The 25,312-nt window shown below is 41.2% G+C and overlaps 1 long non-coding RNA gene across 1 annotated transcript in view; it reads right to left on the minus strand.

Moving 5' to 3' along the window:
* Positions 1–470: 470 nt before the first annotated feature.
* Positions 471–25,312, minus strand: part of LOC113259241 (uncharacterized) — a 111,993-nt gene continuing 87,151 nt past the window's right edge. The window contains exon 3 of the long non-coding RNA XR_003317536.4: positions 471–637. This is a non-coding gene — a long non-coding RNA (uncharacterized LOC113259241). The remainder of the gene's footprint in view (positions 638–25,312) is intronic.

Here is a 25,312-nt window from a genome sequence, read left to right on the forward strand (position 1 = left end):
CATTCTTGTCTTTTACTGCTCCTGTTAGGCTCACAAAACCGCTGCCTTTGAATGTGAGGTTTCACTTCTAACACTCCTAGGTGATGTCAAGATTCCTAAGCTATGTGGATTAGTGGCTCTCTGATCCTAAAATCCAGAAATCAAGGCCTTCTTCTGTTGCAGGGACATCCAATGGTAAATATTTATTCCTTAGGGGTCAATATTTTGTGCGCAGTTTCAGGGGATGATTTATCATTTTCTGCTGGTCTACTACTCCCTTTTGCTACCCTCTCTTTCCGATTCAGTTTCTCTCCAGAAATTGCAGCCCTACAGCAAAAATGTAGTTCCAAAGTCGCCATCACTCCTTCCACTGAATGCCCTGCTAGCTCTCACTCCTCCCTGCACACACCCCATCACCACGCGCGCTTATTTATAAGCATATCTACGTATTTTCAACAACCTTGCCGAGGCTCGGACAAGCTCTTCTATGTGATGAAATATTCAGAGAAACACTGCCTGTTGCGGTGGCCGGGCTCAGGGTGAGTGCCTCTTGGAAGAACACTGCGTTCTTTTCGGGTGAACGGCTGTGTCAAAGAACCACGGGCGCAGCTGAGGGTAGCTCACCAGGGCCAGGGAGAGGCAGCATCAAAGGAATGATCTGAAATGTGAAAAAGAATCAATAATCATTCTTCAAAATAAGGCCTTTTCAAACATGGCAAATGTCACTGGCTCTTGGCAACACTACTCGGGATTTATTCTCTCAAAAAGGGCACCACCACAGGGCTGGAATAAAAAGCCCCGGTATGTTATTCTTTGAAATGGCAAAATGACAGAAAAGCAGGCACGGGAATTCAGACCCAGATGCAAATTAAATGTGCATAATTCCTTGGAGTGTTTTGATCCATCTTCTCGTAAGGGCTGTGCTGCTAGGCTAAGGGTGGGTCAAGGGAGGTGTCACGCAAGTGCAGGGAGGGTAAGGCCAGAAGGCGTCCCTGCAGAACCTGGACACCCTCACTCATACGCCAGGTTCGAATGAACACCAAGAGTGAGAGCTAATTTCTTGTTTCCTCAGCTGCTTCCGTCTCGCACGCCTCCCTCCCCCTCCTGCCCACCTCTGAACATCTCCAGCTGCCTCTGATTATTCCACTTCTCTCCTTCCCTTGACCCCAAATCAAGCCCCCCGGGTTACTCTGATGGCCTCTCTTCTTGTTCCCTAATGCTGCTTTCTCATTGCTTCCATGCACTCGTCATGTTTACATCAGAATAATGGGTCCAACCCAGGTCTGATCAAACCACACCTCCTGCTTGCCTCCAAATCTGTTGGGGGTGATCTACAGAAACAGTACATTCTGCATCCTTCCCAGTGTAGCTCTGGATTTTTTTTTTTTTTTTAGCACAATCTCCTCTGTGAACCCCCAAATCCCTATAATGTCATTACAGCTACCCTCCAAATATACCACACGTAAACATATGCCATGCGTCCTTGCAGCTGTCCACCAGGGAGCAACCTGTATCCACCCTTCAAATACCATTGTTTATAATGGAAGGCTTCATAGTGTTAAAAAGAGCTACACGCTGTACATGGAGGGATCTCACAGCCAAATGCTGAGCTGAAGAAAAATGTTACCAAAGAGAACATATCACATAAAATCCACTTCTATGAAACCCAAAACCAGGCAAAATAAGTCCATAGTTTTAAAATCATAGTTACCTCTTGGAGGTGCAGAGAGTTGATTGGAAGGGGCACAAAGAAGCCTACTGGGGAGATGGAAATGCCCCATCCAAGGCTTTGATCTGGGTGGTAATCACACGGGCACATCATACGTAAATCCGGATAGTAATTACATGGGAGTTTACATGTGTAGAAATGCACCAAGCTGGCCAATGAAGACGTATCAGTTACGCCTCACTTAAAAAGCAAACAAACACTAACAGATAAGTGACATTTGGGAGAAGCATTTCTTATGTTCCACTGGTCACCACATCCCAACCTCTGCCCATAAAACAAATAACTCTCTTCTTCATGTTCCTACTGCCTATTACAGCTACAGTTATAACAGATGGTCCTTACTGGTATCTCTTTTTGCTCTTAGCTTGTGGCATCTTTATAAAAAGGGATTGAGTGGCATTTTCTTTTCATCCCCAGCACTTAACACAGAGTTCGGTCAAATGTTGCCGAATGAATGTAATAAGAGTCACAAATAGAAATGAGTGGGCCCTCTGTGCATGTGGGGCCGTTCCTGCTGTGAATGTCCCCTAGCACGGTGGCGTGCTTGTCAACGGGCTGGACTCTGAACCATTATCCTCTCCCGCCTCCAGGGCTGTTCGTAAACGCACTGTCTGCCCCATTAAGAAACGGAGCGGAGGCAAAGTAATTTGCACCCCAGACCATGCTACGCGGGGCCAAGAGAGCACACACGGTGGGCTCACACACAGTCAGCTAGGCAAACATTAGGCTGGTTCGTTGTTTAAAGAAAGCAAAATTAATTTGTAGCTGTCAGTCAGTTCAGCGAGATTTGCTTCACTTCCGAAATTTATTGACAGGCTCTAATAACTGGCACTTAAATTGTCTTTTCTGGAAGCAAGCGACAAAAGGCAGGAACTGGAAATGCGATGTTCACCTCTGGTTCCCAAGCGAAACAGAAAGAGGCCATTGTGGTCATATAGTTTTTATACCATTTTCAAATCTTAATAGACATTTTTGCTATTGGAATTTTCCCAAATTAGCTTGCCGTTTTTCTTTACTACTGCAGGGTTAATACAGTCTGAGTGTTTTGGCAAGGTTTACAGCACAGAGAGTGAGGGGAAAAACGGATTGTGATTGCCTATAATAAAGAGGGTGGCGAAGACAGATTCAACAGCCGTTTTATTGAGGGACTTCTGGTGATCGGCACTTTGACGTATTTTAATTCAAATACTCTTTACAATAATGCTGTGAAGAGAGATTTATGAGACCAAATTTACAGATGAGGAAATTGAGAGCGGAGAGGTAAAGTAATTCCCCAGTACCACATAGTAATGCTAAACTCAAAATTTAAATTAATATTTCTTATGCTAACTCCTATGAAGTCTGATGCGGTAATAACCTGCAATTTTATAGATGCAGCTTTTAAAAAGGAAAAGGTCCTTCCTAACTTCCCTCAAAACTCATCACCTGATATGTAGGATAGGTAAAGTTGCATTGCAGATGATGCCGAAATTTTTAATTGAACAGATGCTAATGATATTAATGGAGACAAATATAGAAAGAAAAATGGGATTGGGTCTTGTCGCGTTTGAAATAGCAGCCTGACAGCCAGGTATAAATATGCACGAGGCCCTGGAAACACAGGTGTGTGTGTGTGTGTGTGTGTGTGTGTGTGTGTAGCTTAAGTTAAAAGATATAAATTTGGAGGGGTCACTGGGTGGCTCAGTAGGTTAAGTGTCTGCCTTTGGCTCAGGTCATGATCACAGGGTCCTGAGATTGAGTCCCGCGTCGGGCTCCTTGCTCAGTGGGAAGCCTGCTTCTTCCTCTGCCTGCCGCTCCCCGTGCTTGTGCTCTCTTCTCTCTGACAAATAAACAAACTCTTAAAAAAAAAAAAGAAGATAAAATTTGAAATTGTTATATAGTGGCTGCTAAAATCATGCATTTACGGGGATAGAGAATGAGAAAGAGCTGAGGGCGGTGGTCTGGAGAATACCAACATTTTATACAGTGAGAGGGAGCAGGGAGAGGGTACAGGAAGAAGAATTACAACAAAATACAGAATAAATGGTGAATAGACAATAAAGAAAAGGTCCCTTAGAACGTGGAGGGAGGAATGGGCATGGACTCAAAGGAAGTATAATAAATTACGAGCAAAACAAAGTCACGAGGGTCTTATTAATAAGCTATCCTAAATACCTATGGGTACAGAAATGTCTCAGCCGGAAGGCTGAAGGTGGAAGACAGGGGGTAATAGGGGAAACCATATACGGAAATGTGAGAACTTGGAACTCGAAGAAAGCTGCTACTGCGTCAGTATCGATGATCAGTGCAAACGGGAGGAAGAAAGATATGCAATGTGCTGAACAGCTGAGATGATATGGAAAAGCTGACACACTATCAGAGGAATCATTAAAAACAAAATGGTGGACGAAGTGAAGGGCACAACATTTTAAGTGCCTCAGGGGAGTTTTCTATAACAGAGAGGTAGCCACCATTTATTCCCCATCCCTTCTCTTCCTTCCACGTGGAAGGTCATCATTAACAGAACACTCCTGGCCTCTCTCTGCAAACTTCACTTATTCTCCCCCATGGTGCATGGAGTAACTTATCTTAAAAAAAAAAAAGAAAAAGAAAAAAGAAAAGATTTTATTTATTTGAGAAAGAGTGAGCGAGAGAGAGTGGGAAGAGAAGGAGCGGGGGGTGAGGGGCAGAGGGAGAGGGAGAAGCAGACTCCCAGGACCCTGGGATCATGACCTGAGCCAAAGGCAAATGCTTAAACAACTGAGCCACCCAGGTACCCCTGGAGTAACTGATTTTATTGGTAAAGGTGAAAAGAATAAAATCCATGCTTATGACTCAGAGCCTCCCTCTTTCTCTTAGGAGCCGGCCTTTCCAGCACAGGGCGCAGGCTCTCCACGGCACTCTGCCACGTGGCCAGCCTCACCATGAACGGGCAGACCTATCTTTTCCAATCCTGGGGGGTCAGTATTAGGTCCCTGATCTGCAAATATCTGCCTCCCTCTCCAGTGCCACTATTATAGGCAAAAGAAGAGCAGTTTTGATATCCCTTCTGCTAATTGTTTGTCTTAATGTTCAGTAGTGCATGAAGGTCCAACGTGCATGAAGGTGAGATGCTATTGTCAGGCACTTCCTTCCTCATCAGGATTAAAATAAAGGCAGTATGGGCATGTTTTGTCAACCACATCTAGACTGAGCCACCTGAGGACAAGGATGGGCTCTCCTCTTACCGCATTTCCCACAATACCTACATGACCCATAGGAGGCACCCAGATTAATCAGGTTTAATTAATGATGAATTAAATGTTTCCAAACTTCTACAATCTTGATTTTTTTCTCTCTTCCTTAAATGGTTAGGTAACAGAAAAATTTGGCAAAACAGGGCTCTCACATATTCGATACAAAAAAATACTCATAGATAAGAGGAGTTCCTACATCAATAAGGAAAAAAAAACACCAAGAATCAGAAAGAAAATAGAATAAGAATATGGATAAAACATTTCACATAAAAAGAAATAAAGTGGCCGATTCACAGCCAAAATGATGCTGAACATTATTCAAATCAGAGAATGCAAATTAAACAATAATTTCATTGGTTCACACGATTAAAAAGATTGATGATATCTAAAGTTGGTGAAGGTTTAAGGGAACAGTCACTGTCTGTTACACTTCTAATGGGTGTGTAAATTAAGGAAACCTTTCTTGGTAAGTGATTTGGCCATGGCATCTAAACATTAACTGTGCATATCCTTTGTCTAAGCAATTCCATGCATAAAAATTTATTTGAAAATATTAATACATAATTTCAAATATATATAGGCAATGGAGGTCTTTTCAGCATTTTAGGAACAATCTTAGTTTGGATTAGTAGGGGCTGTTTAAACAAATTAGGCTACAACTACGTTCTGGAATAGTCCTTAGCTAGGGCTCTCAATCTCAGCATTGACATTGCAGTCTGAAATACCTTGGACTGCATAACTCTTTGTTGTGGGAGGTGGTCCTGTGTGTTGTAGGATGTTCAGCTGTGTCTCTGGCTTCCATCCTTCCCGGCTCCCCCTTCCCCACAGTTGTGACAACCAAACATGCTTCCTGACATTGCCCAATGACAGCATGTTTCCAGGCAGTGCCAAATTACAACCTGTTTCTAGACATGGAAGCCAAAAGACAGCCTGTGGTGCTGGGGCAGCATTATTCCTATTTAAACATCACAGTTCCACAACAGACAAAGGAGAGCACCTAGTAAGTATCAAAGTGTTCTAAATACTAAGGTTCCAAATAATAATTTCCCACAAGTGAAAATAGCATGTTACAGAAAAACAGAGTAATCATTCATGTTCTAAAAAGATAGAGATGAACATATATAGGTTTGCCAATGAAGCAAGCAGAAGTGAGTATAGGAAGACGTATACCAACCTCTAACTGACAGTGGTTTCCTCTGAATGGAGAACAGGAGTTTGGGAGCTTTTTCTTTTTTCTTTTTTTAAATGCTTTAGTGCATCTAACTAAAGGAAGTTAGAAATTGCATTCTACTACAAGTAACAAAGCCTTGAATTGGTGATTTGAGCAAGTCCAAAGACAGGCAGCCCAGGGCTAGGATTGTGGGTCCACTATGTCTTCCAAGACCAAGGACGTGGATTTGATCTCAGGTAGGCTTATGTGCCCAGCACCTAGTGCTCATGGGATGGTTGCTCTACTTGGAGCATCAAGTCTTCCTTCCAAGAAGGGGAAGGACAGCCAGGTACCAGGTAAGCTGAGCTCATCCTCTCCAATTACATGTCAGAACTATGTCACACAGCCACATCCATCTACAAGGAATCTATTTTTTTTAAATTCAATTTAATTAATATATACTGCATTACTAGTTTCAGAGATAGAATTTAGTGACTCATCAGTTGCATATAACACCCAGTGCTCATTACATCAAGCGACCTCCTTAATGCCCGTCACCCAGTTACCCCATCCCCCCCAACTTGCCTCCAGCTGCCCTTAGTTTGTTTCCTAGATTTAAGCCTCTTATGGTGTGCCTCCCTTTCTGTTTTCATCTTATTTTATTTTTCTTTTCCTTCCCCTATGTTCATCTGTTTTGTTCCTTAAATTCCACATATGAGTGAAATCATATGGTATTTGTCTTTCTCTGATTTATTTTGCTTAGTATAATACCCTCTTGTTCCATTCACATCACTGCAAATGACAAGATTTCACTCTTTTTGATGGCTGAGTAACATTCCTTTGTAGATGTATATCACATCTTCTTTATTCATTCATCTGTTGTTTTTTTTTTTTAAGATTTTATTTATTTATTTGACAGAGATAGAGACAGCCAGCGAGAGAGGGAACACAAGCAGGGGCAGTGGGAGAGGAAGAAGCAGGCTCACAGCAGAGGAGCCTGATGTGGGGCTCGATCCCATAACGCCGGGATCACACCCTGAGCAGAAGGCAGACGCTTAACCTCTGTGCCACCCAGGCGCCCCTATTCATTCATCTGTTGATGGACATCTGGGCTCTTTCCATAGCTTGGCTATTGTGGACATTGCTGCTATAAACATTGGGTTGCAGGCACCCCTTGGAATCACTATGTTTTAAGCTTGCCTCTTACCACTTGAATACAAACAACAGTAGACAGCTAACAATAACGTCATATGTGAAATGTTTTCAAAATGAAGAAAAAGGAAAGGTAAGAAGCGGGGGAATGGAAAGAAGGGAGGGGAAAAGGGATAAGGATAGAAGAAAAGATGGAATGGACGCAGAGCTTGAAAACAACAGGTGTAGGTCTGAATCCTGCTGTCATCACTTTCATGCTTTTGATGGAAAGCAAATTAGTTTCTTTGAGGCTGCTTTCCCAATTATGGAATGCCTATCTTACAAAATGGCTACAGAATTAAATGAGATCATTTAGGTCATATTCTTAGGTGATTGCATACAGCAGTTGCTAAGTAAAGAGAATTTTCTTCTTCCTAGAATGCCCATAGCCTATTGAATATGAAAACATTCAAGCGCACATATATAGTTCTTTAGTTGTTCCACGGATGTCATGTTGAACCATAAGGAAAGCTTCTGCTCTTCAAGGGCAGGGACTACGGAATCCTGTGGGATTTCATAAAAAGTATGGGTATCTTTTATACCACATCCACACTCACTGGACATCACATACCTTCTGCCCTGGGTACTGGGCAAGGCTGATGACACAGTGATGCTACACAGAGCTGAGAATGGACCTTTGAAGTGAGGCCCAAGAATTACTATTGTGGAAGTGAGTCCCCCAAAACATAAACAGGCCTGATCTGCAGTAGCTGGATTCGTTATGAGACACTCAACATGGGAAATGAAGGACAAAGAGGAGCTCAGAAAGGAACAGAGAGAACCCTGGAGTCTTTACATGGTGAAAATTTTGCTTAGTGGAGGTTGCATTTATGTGTCATGGGGAATTATGGAGGGGACCAGAAAACCCTGGCACATGTACGCACAGACATACACACACACAGACACACACACAGACACACACACCACTGCACACATACCGAGGCTGGAGGAATTCCCACTGATTACTTTCTCCTTTTAGACTGTCCACTTCGGTCCCACCCCAAACACAGCCCACATCTCCACACCCTCCCCTCACAAATCACACTCTCCTTCTGGACCTCCCAGTCTCTGTGAAGGCCATCTCCATTTTCCCTACTCTTAGGTTCTTAAGTTCTTTTTTTTTTTTTAAGATTTTATTTATTTATTTAAAGAGAATGAAAGTGGGGGAGGGGCAGAGGAAGAGAAAAAATCTCAAGGAGACTCCACGCTGAGTGTGGAACCTAACACAGGGCTCGATCCCATCACCCTGAGATCATGACCTGAGCCAAAATCAGGAGTCAGACTCTTAACTGACTGTACCACCCAGGTGCTCCATGGGTTCACAAGCTCTTGAGTCTCCTTCAACTCACTAGTCATAAAATCACCTAGCAAGCTTGCTTTTCACAGGTGTTCCTCTCTTTGCATTTCTATCACCACCACCTCAAGGTCTGTGGATTACTGACCCAATCTCCTTACAGTTCACACTCCATATCACCATGCAAAAGTTTGTCCATTAACTTCTGAAACACAGTTTTCTTATCACAGAGTGCAGTATTGCCCTTATTTTCTAGGTAAGTAAACTGAGGCACAGAGAAGTGAAAGATCTTGACCAAGATCATATGGCTTGTAAATTTCAGACACAGAACTTGGTCTCTCCAGCTCCAGAGCCACATTTTTCTCACGATAGCACACTGCCTCTCAGGCATCAGGGAAGTCTCCCCATGCTCCTGGAAGGTGGTCGACTTCCTGCCCTTCTCAGCAGCCTGTGTTCCAGCTGCTTCCACACTACTGACAAGCAAGCCCGGTACCGAGATCCCTGTGGGAAGCTGTACTGAAGCCAACATCAGGTCAGGATGCTATTTACTGGGCAGTGGAGTTGAGGAGGGATGAGTGCCAGTGCCTGTGACTTCTGTGTTTTAATATTCACTTAACTTTGTGGAGAGTAATTATAATCCACTCATTCTACACCAGCTGGTATTTACTTTATCCTCCATCAGGCATCAACAGAGCATGGGGCTGCAAGACAGAAATATTACTCTGGCGAGCATAAATATTTCATTTTTCACACCACAAATGCGTTGATGATTTATTAATTAGCCTAAAGGCTGCTGCCTCTGTAGAGCTGAAAATGAAGCTTTTCTGCTGTGTGGATTGGGCTTGTCTGGGGCACCATGCCCGTGGGTGATGCTCAGCTGGGAACATGGCCCAAGTTAGGCAAACGGCCTCTGGAATGTCCAATCCAAACTTCACACACAAACTTGCCCCACCTTGCCTTTTCACTGCTCACAGAAGCCTCACAGAGAACTTCTTCCACTTCAAAAAAGATTTTATATCTGCTTTTCCAGAAAAATGTAGCTGGGATCAGAGCCAACTAGTCTACCTACCAGCCTGCTAACCTGCTAAGGGGTCAGTACCTGCCTTTGACCCAGCGTTTGAAGCTACATGATCCATGAGAGTTGGATATTCAGGAAAACCAGTGGAGCTTCCCCTTGAACTTTAGCCACAAAGGTTGGGTCAGTGGTAGGGCTCAGGGCCCTTGCTATTTATAACTGAGCAAATACCGTCTGTGAGAGGAATAATTATGCTAGAGGTGAAGCACTCATGGGACAGAAGTCTATCCAACTGGGATCTGCACACCCACCCTAAGCAACTCCCTGAGCTCTCTGAAGAGACCCTCAACTTGGTTCTGAATAAGTTGTAGATTGTTTAAAGGAAGAGTAAAAATGGAGCCCAAAATATCAGCTTTGACGTGGATGAAGCTAAATTAGAGGACACAGTTTGGGGTTGGGTCAAGTAGTCTGCCAACTCCCCACATTCTTCTAGAGCAGTAGTTCTTAAGGAGGAAAGGATGCTGTTTTGCGATGTCTGGAGACATTTTAGGTTAGTGTAACTGTGGGGATGCCATAGGCATCAAGTGGGTGGAAGGGCAGGCATGCTGTTAAATATCCTACAAGGTGCAGGAGAGCTCTCAAACTGTTCTCTGCCCCCAACGAAGAAGCATCTGGCCCAAAACATGAATAGTGCCAAGGGTGAGAAACCTTGGTCTAAACTTGCAAGCAGCATATCTGAGGTAAACATGAGTCTGTAAAGCAGACACATTTGCATAGGTCACTGTCTCTCACTGCTCCTGGGGAAGAAGGAAGAACAAAAACCCACACCTCGTGCTTAGAATCTTTGATAGATTATCGATTGAGTAGATTATTTATGAGAAATGTGGACTGGTTGTTATCTCCTTCCCAAGTAACTCATTCCATCTTAATAGGTATGAGTAAAAGGTGGGACAGTAGGCCAAGAGAATCCTTGGGGGAAAATTCCCTCAAAAATACCATGAATGAAGGACAGTTTCTCTCTTCTAACAGTATACATTCTCAGACTCTAGACAGACAAACGGATGAACCTCAAACACTAGCAATTGATCAAGGTAACAATTAGGAATACATCCTGCCCCATCCCTTAACTTGATCCCAACATACTTTCCTTTGGTGCCAGACCTCACATCCCTGGCTTCCTGCCCTGACTTAGATATCTGTCTTTGGGCCCACTGACTTGCCCCAAACTTTACCCTGTCCTCCCTCTGATGATCTACTCCTTTCTCCTTCCGGGGTTTATCATCACTCTTCTGATTCCTCCTGTATGACTGAGCCTATACTCTGGCCCCTGGCTAGGGAAAGCCTGGTGAAAGGTTAGAAAGCCACACAAAGAAGTTCCCTGGGTCACACCTTTCCATATTTTCTGCTGACTTTTCTCAAGCATCTTTCAAGGTAGGAATTACCCTAGAGCAAGTTGAAATTCAGAAGGATAGGCGACTGCGTCGCTCAGTCAGTTAAGTGTCTATCTCTTGGTTTTGGCTCAGGTCATGACTTCATGGGTCATGGGATCAAGCCCTGTGTTGACCCCCAAGTGGAACCCTGCACAGTGCCCTGGATCAGGCCTGCCTGATCAGCAGGGAGTCTGCCTGAGATTCTCTCCCCTCTTCCCCTCCCCCAATGCATGCATGCCCTCTCTCCTCTCTCTCTCTAAAATACACACACACACACACACACACACACACACACACACACATATTTAAATAAGGAAATAGCAGTTCCTGAAACACACCAGGAGTGTAACAAACATTGAAAGATATGGATAAACTGTTGACTGAATGAGCCAGCTAATAGTTGGCAGAAGCAGAATGAGAAAGATGATCTGCCTTATATTCCTATGTCTGGCTTCCCTACACAACGTGGCCTCCTGACTCACCTGTTAGCATTTCTGTCTCTTGTTCCAGGGCATATGACCCTTCTTCAGGTACATTACTTTATAATGCACATCTTTCTATCTATGATATCCCCAAGCCATCACTCCATGTCCATGACTATGACATTTTCCATACCCAACACAATGAATTTCAGAAATTGCAAAGTTCTAATGATCTTTTGGGTCAGAAAATTCCTGTAATCTCTCACACTGTATGTATCTAGATCTCTATAATCTACAGAGAGGCAATCTACGTATCATTTTTAAAATTGATTAATTCAAGAAATATACATTGGGGAACAACATAGTGCTTTGGGGGAGGGTTTGGAATAGTGATTAAGAGTGAAATCTCTGGAGTCAAACTGCTTGGAATCAAATCCCACTTCACCATGGATTTGTCTTATGACTTGGAACATTTTTATTAACCTCTCTCTAGGCCTTACCTCTTCGTATGTAAATGGGAATAATAGTAATAATAATAGCACTTCCCTCACAATTCTGCTATGAAAATTAACTGGATAAATTGTTATATTCTCTGCCACAGTGGCACTGTTCGGTCACGTGCTGGCCATTTATATCGTCTTACACAGAATGTGTATCTAATTCATTCAACAACATTCTTGATATTAACAAAAGGTAGCAATTATTGGGTGTTTACTCTGTGTCGAGACTTTGCAGTACTTTATCTGCTTTCTAACTCATGAGCAGGTGACGTCCCTGAGTTGCGTGCGTCAGTATCCCTATTGTACAGATGAGGAAGCTGAGGCAGAAGCTGAGAGTGCCCAATCTGCTCAAGATGTCACGGCCAGCACATAGCACAGTGAGGATGAGAGCTCAGATTGGCTCTAAGTCCCCCTTGCGAACCACTACCCCACACCATGCCAGGGGATGGGCACACGGCAAGGAAAGGCAACATCGGTGGGTGCATGATGAAGGCACACACAGGTCACCAAACAGAGATAAAGGCCACCTTGGGCACAAGAGGAGGTTTTCCAAAAGATGCAATTTTGGTTAAGGTTTGATAAATGAGAGTCACTGGAGTGAGGATCTGGGGGGGGGCTCCTTTCACAAAACTATGTGAACATCAGAAAACAGGGACAGTTTGGTGTTGCTAGCTGGAACATGGATTGTGAAAACCAGCAGGAAAGAAGAGGGGTTGATGAGGTAGGCATAGTCTAGGTCACAGGAGACATGGACACTATGGAAGCATCTGACTTTTTCCAGAAGGCAGTAGCAGAAGGCCACAGGCACATTTTTTACTTAGAGAGACTCACTCAAGTCCGAGTAGGGTAAACAGGTCATGGGTGAAACCAGTAAACTAGAGTCCAAAGAAAGGAGTTCCTGTGAAAAGGCCTGAGCCAAGACAGAGAGATGGGCATGGATGACAGTAGACAGAAAAAGCTATTTAGGGGGTGAAAACCCCTTCATGTTTGAGTAAAGAAAGTTAAAAAACAAAATCTCTGTATAGGTAAAGGAGGAGTTTCCCATTGAACCTAGAGCCACGTAATAGTGAAGCCCCAACAGAAGGGCCCAGCCACCAATGTGCCAGGCCACATGAGGCAGGCAGAAAAGATGTCCCCGCTAGTGGCAGCAGAATCCATTCTCCAGGCATCAGAAAGGCTCTCCTGCAACCAGTGACCCTGTGCACAGAGTTGTTAGGCTAGAGCCATAGGCCTCAAGGCTAACAACCAGAGCCTTTCCATTAGCCCGTGTGGCTGGAGAGGTACGAACTGAATTGAACTAAATGAGCAATTCCTAATTCTCATTTTAGTAAATAAAGAAAACTATATCATAAAATTAGGCATGATTCAAAATGATTAACACTAGCAACTTCCCATGAAATAATTTAACCTGCTTTGATTTAGGGGATCTGGAAACTTCCCACGAAACTATTATCAACATATGGAGAGTTTTCATTATTATTAATAAGAATCTGTTAGGCAACTTGTATTTAAAAATGCTCTGTGCACCAAATATTGAAATAGACAGCGTTCTCAGAGATGGCTGCCAAAGCCCGTACACACAGGTGTGGCATCAATGCAGACCATGGGATGACCAGTTTCCCACTACAGTGGGCAAAGACTTTGCAGGCCACAGGGATTTTAAAGGGAAATTCACGGAGATCAGACTTAGCAAAACCGTTTCCCAAAGGAAACGTCAAAGAGTATTTATGGACCCTGGGAGTTCTGAGAATTCAGGCTCCAGGTCAATTTGCCTATATCAGTTCTACTAAATTCTAATAATAGTTTGTTAAATGAGACTTTCATTTGAGATGCCTGTGCATCAAATTTATTTCTTATACGATAGGCTGATTTTAAAACAGCTAATGAGAATCTCCTTTTATATAGTCTTTTAGGTGTATTTTTTCCATCAAGCCTATTTTTAAACATTTCAAACCAAAAGCAAATGTCAATGTAATAATCAAAAGTGTAGGTATTTAGAGGAAGTAAAGTAAATGTACAAGAAGTGGCATTATCTTTCAATAATGAGCAAAACAACAATTATCTCAGAGCACACATTTGTCTTAATTTCTGTTGAACCTTGAGGAGAATGAATAATCAGGACATGAAGAGTAAAGAAATGGGCTGAATCATTATGGCTCCTTCCTCAGGAGGCTGTAAAAAGGGATTTGCTCTGAGACTCACCTAACAAAAAAAGATGAATTCTTGATAGCTGAGTCGTTAAATATTTAAAAAATAAAACAACAGCTCTCTAAAAAATAGAATTGTATATTTCTTCAACTTCTGCAGGGAGGACGTTTGAAGCCACAATTTAATAGAAGAGATGGCAAAGAGGAAAAAAAAGACAATTTTGATTACCCCAAAATAAATATCACATGTACAATAAAAACTTAAAGGGCCAATAATGACTTGGAAATTATTATTATTAAATTATTGCTACATTTATCATGAAAAAAATCTCTGAGTTGATGTTTACAGGGTATCTCGCAACATCAGTGATAAACATAAGACGACATTTAATGAAGAGAGAAGCTTAAATATGTGTGTATTCTGTGTGGTCTTAACTATATCATCACATTCTTGGCACATGAGTCATCAGGCAAATTGCTATATAAAAAACAAAAGCCTAGATATTTGTATTTTGGATGGCCTAAGAAATAGATGGCCTAACAAACCTAATTGCTGAAAACTAGTAAAAGTTCTTGGTGAATACAGCAAAAACTCTTCTTACATGTTTCAATGACGTTGCTTTAAAAAATGAAAATAAAAGGGGCGCCTGGACGGCCCAGTTGGTTAGGCATCTGCCTTCTGCTCAGGTCATGCTCGCAGGGTCCTGGGATCAAGCCCCATGTTGGGCTCCCTTCTCAGCCAGGAATCTGTTTCTACCTCTACCTCTGCCACTCCCTCTGCTTGTGCTCTCCCTCATGTGTTCTCTCTCTCTCTCAAATAAATAAATAAAATCTTTAAAAACTTTTTAAACATTAAAAAAATGAAAAAAAACTAGAAAACCTCAAGTTTGATAGAAAAAAAATGCCAAATCTGCCCTGAAACAAAGAAAATTCAAAATAAAAATAAAAGAATTTCATTATATAAAGAACGAGATTTCCTGTTAAAGATGAAAACAATAGACATCTTGTTATTTGTGACAACATGGATGGACCTAGAGGGTGTTTTGCTAATTGAAATAAGTCAGACTGAGAAAGACAAATGCCATATGATTTCACTCATATGTGGAATCTAAGAAACAAAACAAATAAAAACAAACAAACACAAAGCAGAATCAGACCCATATATACAGAGAACAAATCGGTGGTTGCCAGAGGGTAGGGGGTGGAGTGATGGGCAAAATAGGGGGAAGGGAAGTGGGAGACACAGGTTTCCAGTTATGGAATGAATAATTCATGGAAATAAAAGGCACAGCATAGGGAATATAGTCAATGATATTGTAATGGCATTGTATGGTGACAGATGGTAGCTATACTTGTGATGAATGTAGCATAACATACAGAGATGTTAAATCACTATGTTGCACACCTGAAACCAATATAACATTATGTCGACTATATTCAAATTTTTAAAAATGAATAAATAATGATAGCTAATCTTTAAAAAAGAAACAAAGTAAAAAGACACCATGATTGAAGAATAGAATAAGATAGCCAAATCAGATCTATAAAATGTCCAATATTGTAATTATCAATTCAAAATATAAGCTTGAAAAAGAAAAAAATGAAACTGAAGAACAAGAAAATATAACTAAAGTAGATTTTTCAAATTATCAAATTGAAATTCGAGAAATGGAACAAAATTAGTAATTAAAGTTAAAAATGCAATATCTCAGTTCAACAGCTAATTCAACAAAGCTGAAGGGTCAAATAATTAAAGGGTGGGATCAAACAAAATGAGGAGGCATGAAGAACAGTATTAAAGACACAGACATTTGGAAAGAAATTTGATAAACATACAAAATTAAAAGGTTGGCGTTCCAGAGAAAATGAGAGATATTGATAGAATCTATTTGAAAGGAAAGCTACAGCAGTCAAGGCAGTGTGAGATTGGTATAAAGATAGACAAAATCTACAGTCAAGGAACAGACCTACACAAATATGGACAACTGATTTTTGACCACAATGCAAAGGCAGTTTAATGGAGAAAGAATAGTGTTTTCAAAAAGTGGTGGTGGAACAATTGGATAATCATATGCAAAAAATAAGAATAAGGACTATAGTGCATACTTCCCACCACACACAAAGATCAAATGGATCATAAATGTATAATTTAAAACATAAAGCTGTAAAACTTCTAGAAAAAAATACTGGAAAAAATCTTTGTGACGTAGGTTAGGTGAAAGTATCTTTTATTATTTATTTACTTATTTATTTATTTTAAGTAAGCTCCACGCCCAGCACGGAGCCCAATGTGGACTCAAACTCACAACCATGAGATCAAGACCTGAGCCAAGATCAAGAGTCAGATACTCGACTGACTGAGCCTAGGTGAAAGTATCTTATATACAATACTCTTATGGATTTAATTGTGCCCCCCTCCCCAAAAAAAGATATGTTGAAATCCCAATCCCCAGCACAGGACCTTACTTAGAAATAGGGTCTTTATACCATGTTCGTTGGGCTAAAATGAGATAATTAAGGTTGGCCCTACAATATGACCAGTGTCTTTATAAAAAGGAGAAATGTGGACACATAGACATACAAAGAGGGAAACCTTGGAGAAAAGACCCAGGGAAAATGCCATGTGAAAGCAGAGGACTGGAGTGATAGAGCTAAAAGCTAAGGAATCCAAAGATTGCCAGAAAATCACCGGAAGATAGGAGAGATTCATGGAAGTCACTCTCCCTAACAGCTGTCCAAGGGAAGCAACCCCACTGACAATTCGATTGCAGTCTTCAAGGCTCCAGAGTGGTGAGATGATAAATTTCTAGTATTTGAAGTCATCCCATTTGTGACACTTGGTTACAGAAGCCCTAGGAAACTAATACAAACACCATAAATGTAGTGCATAAAATGTTTAAAAATCATAAGTCGGATGTCACCAAAATTAAGAACTTCTGCTCTTCAAATGTATTTGTTAACAGAATGAAGTAACGAGCACAGATTGAGGGGAAATATTTGCAAACCACACACATGCACGATAAGTAAATCATATCCAGAATATATAAAGAAGTCTCCAAACTCAATGATAAGAAAACAAACAGCCCAATAAGAAAATGGGCAAAATGTTTCAGGAAAAAAAAAAGTACAATGGCAAGTAAGCGTATTGAAAAGATGTTCAACATCATTAGTCTCTAGGAATTGCAAATTAAAACTACAGTGACATACCATTTCACATCTCTTAAGGTAGGTAAAATTTGCAAGACTGGTCATACCACGTGGTGGCAAGGATGTGGAGCAACTGGAACCCTTATACACAGCTGGTGGGAATGTAGAAATGGCATATTTTGGAAAACATTTTTATATTTTCCTAAAAATTTAATATACACCAATTTATAATTCAGTCATCCCATCTCTAGGTATTTATCCAAGATAGATGAAAGCATATAAACACACAAAAATTTGTATCTGAAGGTTCATACGCTTACTTGAAATAGGCAAATCTGGAAAGAATCCAAATGTCCATCAACAAATCAATGGATAATATATATAGCCATATAGCCAAACAATGGTATACTGCTCAGCAGTAGAAAGGAATGGACAATGTTTACAAACAACAGCAGTTTTTAAATAATTGTGCTGAAGGAAGCTTGATATAAAAATTACATACTGTATGATTCCATTTAGAAATGGCTCTAGAAAATCCACGCTAATCTATAATGACAGAAACTCAATCAGTGAATCCCCATGTCTGGGGATGGGGAGGAAAGGCCTGGAGGAATATCAGGGCGGGATTAGGGCCATGAGAAAATGTTTTTTTAGGGGGCAATGATGGATGTTTATTCTGTTGATTCTTTTGAAAATTCCATGGGTGTATACATGTCTCTGAAACTTATCAAATTATATACTTATGTGTAATTTATTATATGTCATTATACAAAAATTATATACTTTTGTGCAGTTTCTTGTACATCAATTGTTTAAAATATAATGTCAATTATACAAAATCATAATTAAATTGGACTTAAAAAATATAAATGTTGAAAAAGTTGCAGACTTGTGGAATGCTATATTATTTAGAAAAAAGTCTTATGTCAACTGACAAAGTTGGAAAAGGCATATCCTCTGACCCATACATTTGCAAATAAGTCTACCTTCTGATCCTTCTCATTATACGTGTATATATACTGATAGTATGTATCAATATAAACTATGGATAATATATTTTATATATCTATTTATTAGATAATGTATGAGTGGTGTATATATAATATATAATTAAGTAATACCCACACATTAAATAAACATTAATATTCCTAGAATAAATCTTTCTCTTAATAAAAAATAACATTAATCAATAGTAGAACACATAACCAGATTCCTTTAGTTACAAAATGGAATACTGTTTGGCAGAGAATGTGAATAAAAACGAAACTAAAACTACCTGATGAACTTTAGGGGGAAATAGACATATCACATATTTTATAAATGCTTGTGTCAATATGATATTAAATAAATATAATTTCCATGTAAACTAAAAATGATATTAAATAATATAAAAAATACTAAATGATAAAATATTAAATCAAATTTGCAACAATGATCATAGGAAGATTAGAAGAAAATGAATCTTAAATTATTACGGATTTTTACAAATGATTACCAAGAAAGTTTTCTTTTTCTTACTTCTGTTGCATTTTCCAACTTTTATTTAATGAATAATGTTGTTTCACTATGTTATAGTGAAAGCAGTAGCCAACAAATTTCAGAGTATTAGGTTCAATTCTTGTAGTGTGTCCCTGTTTGTTGACCAAGTGTTACTTAATGATGTAGCCTGTTGAATAAAATAGAGAAATGGAGTTAAATGATCTTCAGTGTTAGTGTCAAATATGCTGCCCCACTAAAATGGCCAGTGGGTTTCAGCTGGTTTGCTTCATAGGTCCACAAGGTGCACAAAGTCTCTTAAAATTGACCCTAAACAGCAAAATGTAGGCCAGGACACCAAGAGGGATGCATTTGACGAATTGCATATGACATAATGTAAAATTCATAAATGGAAGAATTTGAATCTGAAAATACTTGAAATCCTCAAAAACTAGACCAAACGGATCACAGTATTTCCAAGAGGATGCAAGCACTCATTTTAACAATCGTAAAATGGCATACATTCCAGAAAATGCTTTGTGTAAATACGGATTTAAGGTGAATGCTCCTAGGAAAGTTTCCATTAACCAAACTAATTTTACTCAGATGAGCTGTAGGCAAATTTGCCTGCCCATCGTGGTGACCCACTGACGGGACCCACTGCCAGCTCACAGATACTGGGAAGTAAACAAGCAGGTGTCTGAGTGGAAAAGGAGGAGTCACCAGACCTGGCTGCCTTGGTAGGGAAGCTGACGAGAGGAAATACTGTCAGAAATATGCCATCGGTAGACATGCGGTGAGCGCTAGTAGGTACCAGAAGCCATGGCGAGTACAGGGAATAAGAGAACACTGAGAACCCCCAGCTAAGAGAGACCAACAGAAATAAATAATACTGTACTATTACAAGTTCACTATCCAGGTCCATACAAAGAGCAGACAGAGCTTAGAAGAGCAAATGGGGTATCTCCCTTGGGCATCAGGGGATGGAGTTGGCCGGGAAGCTGACCTGAAAGAGATATATTTATTCTGGACCTTAAATCTGAGTAAGATTTTTGTCAGAGAAAAAGGAAAAACAATAATCAAGAGAGGTGAAAGGGTGTGACTTGTCTGTATATCACAAATCTTTTTCTTTTCTTTCTATCAGTCCCAGAGATTTAGCTACCTCAGGTGAAAAGTGGTAAATGTGGGTTCAGATGCATTAGGGGCAGTTTTCGGGGCTGAGAAGATGGGGCTGCACAGCTGTCCCTGCCTCCTTCAGGTGCTGGAGGCTCCAGGAAGGTACTCTTGTTGTTGCTGTTGTTTTATTTATTTTCTTTTTTAAGAACAAGAATGAAACATGATCGCTGTTAAAAAAAAAAAAAGATTTGAAGAACGAGTAAGAACAAAGAAAGGAAATTATTGTAATAGTCTAAGTAAGAGATGATAAGGGACCGAACTGGAGCTTTGATGCTTAAGGAAGGATTATGAAAAGATTTAAGAAATATTTTGAAAGATGAATAGTCAGGGCTTGGTTCACGGTTGACTGTGGAAGGTGAGAGAGTGATAGATAAGGACTCCGACAATTCTAATTATGACAAGCCAGTGGCTGGCAGCATCATTAACCCAGATATGGAATGCAGGGGAAAGAGCTGGTTTCAGGAAGGAGATAATGAGTTTCGCTTTGGACATGCTGATTTGTATGTTTCTCTGGTATATCCGGGAATGCGGAAAATGGAAATAGGGGTCTAGGGCTTAGAGGTGAGTTTTAAGTTACTGAAATAGATTTGAGACTCAAGAGTAAAGAGCTGGTAGTTCAAGCTTGTAGAGAGGAGGAGAGACTAATAATCAAAACAGGATCCATGTACTAGTGCTCCCCAGGTGACCACTTTACATATAACCATTTATTTAATTCCTACAACCCTCCTGTAACCTGGGTGCTGTGATTGTTTCTCCACCGGGCAGGAAACTGGCTCACAAAGAGTTTAAAAACTTGTCCAGGAATGGAAGTGGCCGAGCTGGGATTCACACCCAAGCAGTCTGGTGTCAGACTACAGATGCTTAGCCAACGTTTATACTTACCCTCAGCCAGCGACTGACAAGAAAGAAACCTGGGGAACACGGATGTTTGTGGGGCAGCTGGAGGAAGAGAGACCAATGGGGCCACAGAGGAAACCCCTGAAGAATGAAATGTTAAGAAAAGCAAATGATGAGAGGGTTTCGCTGGGGAGCAGACTGCTCTGTCAAATGCAGTAGAGAAGTCTTGGACACCTGTGGATAGGGTCAGGGGCCAGAGAGCAGTTTTCTGTGAGGTGTTGGAAAGGAAGCCAAACTGCAGTGGGCTATGGAGTGAATGGGAGGGAAGAGACAAGAATAGTAGAGTGGATAGCTCTTCTAGAAAGGAGAGAAAGGAGAGAAAGGAGCAACACATTGATTGCTAACCAAATGGAAGAGAGATTTACGGTATTTTCAAATGCATGGGTTGCTCTTTCCCAGATGTCCATTCCAGGCTCACATGCAAAAGCAGAAGCCTGTGAAGAGGATCATAGTCTTACCGCCAAGTGTGCCTAAATATGCTTCAGCTGAGCACAACAGGTCACAGGGAAAGGACTAGTACTTAGGGTCACGGTCAGGCACAGGCACTCCAAACGGTTGACGGAAGCCTCAACTAGCCATCAGAGAAAGTGCCTAGCAGAGTGGAGATCTTGAGTGTTCCCGCTAGAAGGAAGCATGAACACGGGACTCCAGAGACCTCAAAGCTGTGCTCACTTAAAGCTGCCTCAACGGTGGGGTCTGAGAATCCAGGTTGAGGAATGGTCCGAGGATCACGTGGTTTGCGGGTGTACTGAGAACCTCCAGGATAGAACACGGTTCTTACCGTGAACAACATATCATTTTAAGCCTCATATCATTCCACTCTTTGGAGTTTTTGTCCTTGTTTCCTCTTCACTGAATTAACATCCAAAGGAATCTGTCTGTGCTCGGCCCCAAGAACACTGAAGATTATGGGTGCTCAGGGTTCAGTATAACAGCAGCCGCAGCCAAGCTAGACAGACAAGTAGATGGACAAACACACAACTTATATCTCTAAATATAAATTATTGGGAGGTCAGAGGTTGTTACAGACTGGTAGAGCCTTTACTCTCTTTTTCAGTGAACTTGGGTTCTGCGTGTAATTACTGGCTTCCCTCCCACCAGCCTTCACCTCCTGCTAGAAAATGACGGCTAAAACCTCCATTTGACCCCATGGGGCAAGGAAGACAGGGCCCTTTAATAGTGGGAAGGAAGGAGCTCTCTGGCCTAGTACTTTTTTTTTTTTTTAAGATTTTATTTATTTACTTGACAGAGAGAGAGACAGCCAGCGAGAGAGGGAACGCAAGCAGGGGGAGGGGGAGAGGAAGAAGCAGGCTCCCAGCAGAGCAGGGAGCCCGATGCGGGGCTCGATCCCAGGACCCTGGGATCATGCCCTGAGCAGAAGGCAGACGCTTAACGACTGAGGCACCCAGGCGCCCCTGGCCCAGTCCTTTGAATCGACCTGCTAAACTCCTACAAACCCATGCAATCACAAATCAGCCAGGTACATGGGACCTTAGACAATGAAATTTCCAAGACCACCTTTTATTTACTTACCCTAAATCCATTTCCCGTAGTACTAACAATCTTGGTTCTCTAAGTACCCCTTTCCCCCTACTAGCTTTCCAATATTTTTCCAAGAATACCTCTTTCATGCTACCCCCACCCCGTTGCCTGACAGCCATGTTTAGAATTGCCTACCTGGGTTAAACCCCTCCACCTTCAAACAACATAAATTTAGTATTTGCTTTCTGGTCCTTGAAAGATATGCCATTTTCAATACAACTCTAGGGTCCAACTGGCCAAGCCCACCTCTTGTCTGGCTTTCCACAGAGGAGATGGTGGACAGACAAGAAAATGAGTGGCAGAAGCTTGGGGATGGGGTTTGTATCCCTCCCTGTCAGCTGTCCTAAATGATTCTCTTTCTTTTCCCCAGCAGAACCACAGGGAAGCCTTCTGTTGTCACTCATCATCTTTGGTTTGGAAAAAAAACAGAACCATTTTGCATAATACATGGATGTCCCTAAATTATAAATACGCTGTGACTGCAGATTTTCCCTTTGCCTTTGTCTATACCTTAATATCAGCTTAAAAATTGTCTTCCCAGAACCAGGTAGAGGAAAGGCAAATTCCATGTGGCAAGATCAGAAGTCAGACCAAGGAAGTAACCATGTGTCTCCTGAACAGCTTCCAAGACATAGGATAATTCCCTACCCAGCTAGATTCTCCCACAGTTCATATGGGTCTAGGTCTCCCCTTGTGTGTCCTGTCTCCCAGTCTCCTGCCCAGCATGAATCCTGAGCCATGCACTTAACCTGGTGAGATGTTTCAAAGGGATTCTTATTTGACTTTAGTGACTTGCTTTCCTGGAAGCCAACTTTTTATATGGCTATTTGATGGGTATGGTTATTTGCTTGAAGTAAAAAATTTCATAGTATCAGATCATATCTGGGTTCACATAGTAAACAAACATTCTTAATACCCTTTGCCTTTAGTTCTTAGGTCAAAATAAACTAAAACAAGGATAGATTTAGAAAAAAAAAATAGAGAGCTCATGGTAATAGCTGGAAAATATAACTGTAGTTCTGATCTCCTTCAGTCTGGCAGTTTCCCCAAAGGTCCTGACATCCACTTCTCTTCAATACACTGTTGCTGGCAGAGCCTCTGCTCATGGCTTTTCTCACCTCCCATGTTGCATATCTCCTATCCTTGTTGATACGTCAGGCTGAAATTCTGCTGTCCCTGGTTGTCTGGATTTTCTTGGTTCAGGTCACAAAGAGAGCTAGTTCTCAAAATAAGATCAAATAGTGGGCAGACAGGTGGGAGGGTCCCTGAGAGATGAGGTGGGTGAGTAAGACAGGAGCTACTGTCCTTAATCTAAGAGTAGCAAAGACCGTATCCAGACACTCTGTCCCCTCCTGCTCATCCCTGCTGTTACCTCTGGGAGATTAACATTACAGGGACTCCTACAGTATCCCAACAGCTCGCTCTTGACAGTCCCATAATGGTTTCATGCCCACCGCTTCACTCTGTCAATGGGAGAGACCATTCCAGCCAAGGAAACCGAGGCGTACAGAGTTTTAAAAATGTGTTTTGGAACACTTACCCTCACTAACCCCCATGGAGAGAATCCCATTCTGTTATAAGATTATGTTCCCTCCTTGCTGATAAAGCTTATTATGTTCATGAACGTCCTAGGCACTTACTGTCTGTGTACACATTTTGCAATTTAATGGTAAATTTCCAGGGTACATGCACTTATTTTCTTTATTTTATATTCTACAGTACTTTGCAGGCATTTTGCACTAAAACTTGGTTCTCAAGTTCAATGAAATTGAAACTAGCACCATGTTTTACGTGCTTTTTAATGTAATATTCTAATTGTAACGTGCAAGCATCCACTCATCAGTCAGATTCCAGTTTTTCCCAAGGCAGAAAAATATATTTTTTCCTTTATCCTGTGCAGTTCTAGGCACATACTGGGTATGTAAGAATTTCTGGGTGAATCAAAATAAATGGAATCTTCATGAATACATTTGACCTCTTCTACAGAAGTTTGGTGGTGGTAGTGTATTTGTGTGTGTGTGTGTGTGTGTGTGTGTTGTTTTTCTCTTTCTTTTCTTTCTTTCCTCCTTTTCTTTCTTTCCTCCTTTTCTTTCTTTCTTCCTTCCTTCCTTTTTTTTTTTTTTGCTTTAATAGGAAGAAAATGTGTACTCGTATTCCAACAATTTTCACCTTCCTGAACCATTGAAGATTCCCCACCCTCAACCTTTTGAGACTGAATGTGGTATACGTGATATGAAGAAATTAATCAGAATCTTTTTCTCTTTAACAAGCCTCTTTCTCTAAAGGCATGCATCCCTAGAAATTCATGTTTTTCTTCCTGTCTCATGGGGCCCATATAGGTTGGGGGTTCAGCAAATTATTTGGGGTGGGGGAGAAGAAGGCTGGGCTCATCTGCTATGAGTTCTCCAGAATGGGAACTAGTACTAAGGAGATCCAGTGTCCAGCTCAGTGCTTTAAAAATGACAGCATAAGAATGCCGTTAAATTCCAAGTACCCGACAGTAGTCATAGCTCTCCTTCTATCAGTGCCAAGATGTTCCATGTCTTTGGACAGAAGATGATAGAATTCTGGCTCTTCCTAGGAATGTTAGAACAAGACGAAGATTATCTTTAAAGATTGTGTTCTTCCACTGAAGAAGATGTAGTTTGACATTTGTTTGTATTATAGTCTTTCTTAGTGGTTTGGGTGGTTAGCATAAAAGAATCATCATACGTATGTTGTGATTATGGTATTATACGGAGGTTAAATCAACTTTTGAAAAATCTTCCCTCTGTATGAAGGGGATGTCTCACTTGAAGGAACCAACCTACAAACAAGTGCCAGAGGCCACAGATGATCAGCTAAGCCCCAAAGAAATAACACTGAATATCTTATTTAATGATCAAGTCATTACTAACAGAACAAAGCTGACATATATGCAAGGAACCCTGCATTTCATCACTGGAGATCATTCCTTGGGTACTCATCATTTCCAATAAGCTGGAGGGGATAAGTGCTCATAT

The sequence above is a fragment of the Ursus arctos genome, unplaced genomic scaffold (genome assembly GCF_023065955.2).
Source record: "Ursus arctos isolate Adak ecotype North America unplaced genomic scaffold, UrsArc2.0 scaffold_7, whole genome shotgun sequence".
Classification (NCBI taxonomy): domain Eukaryota; kingdom Metazoa; phylum Chordata; class Mammalia; order Carnivora; family Ursidae; genus Ursus; species Ursus arctos.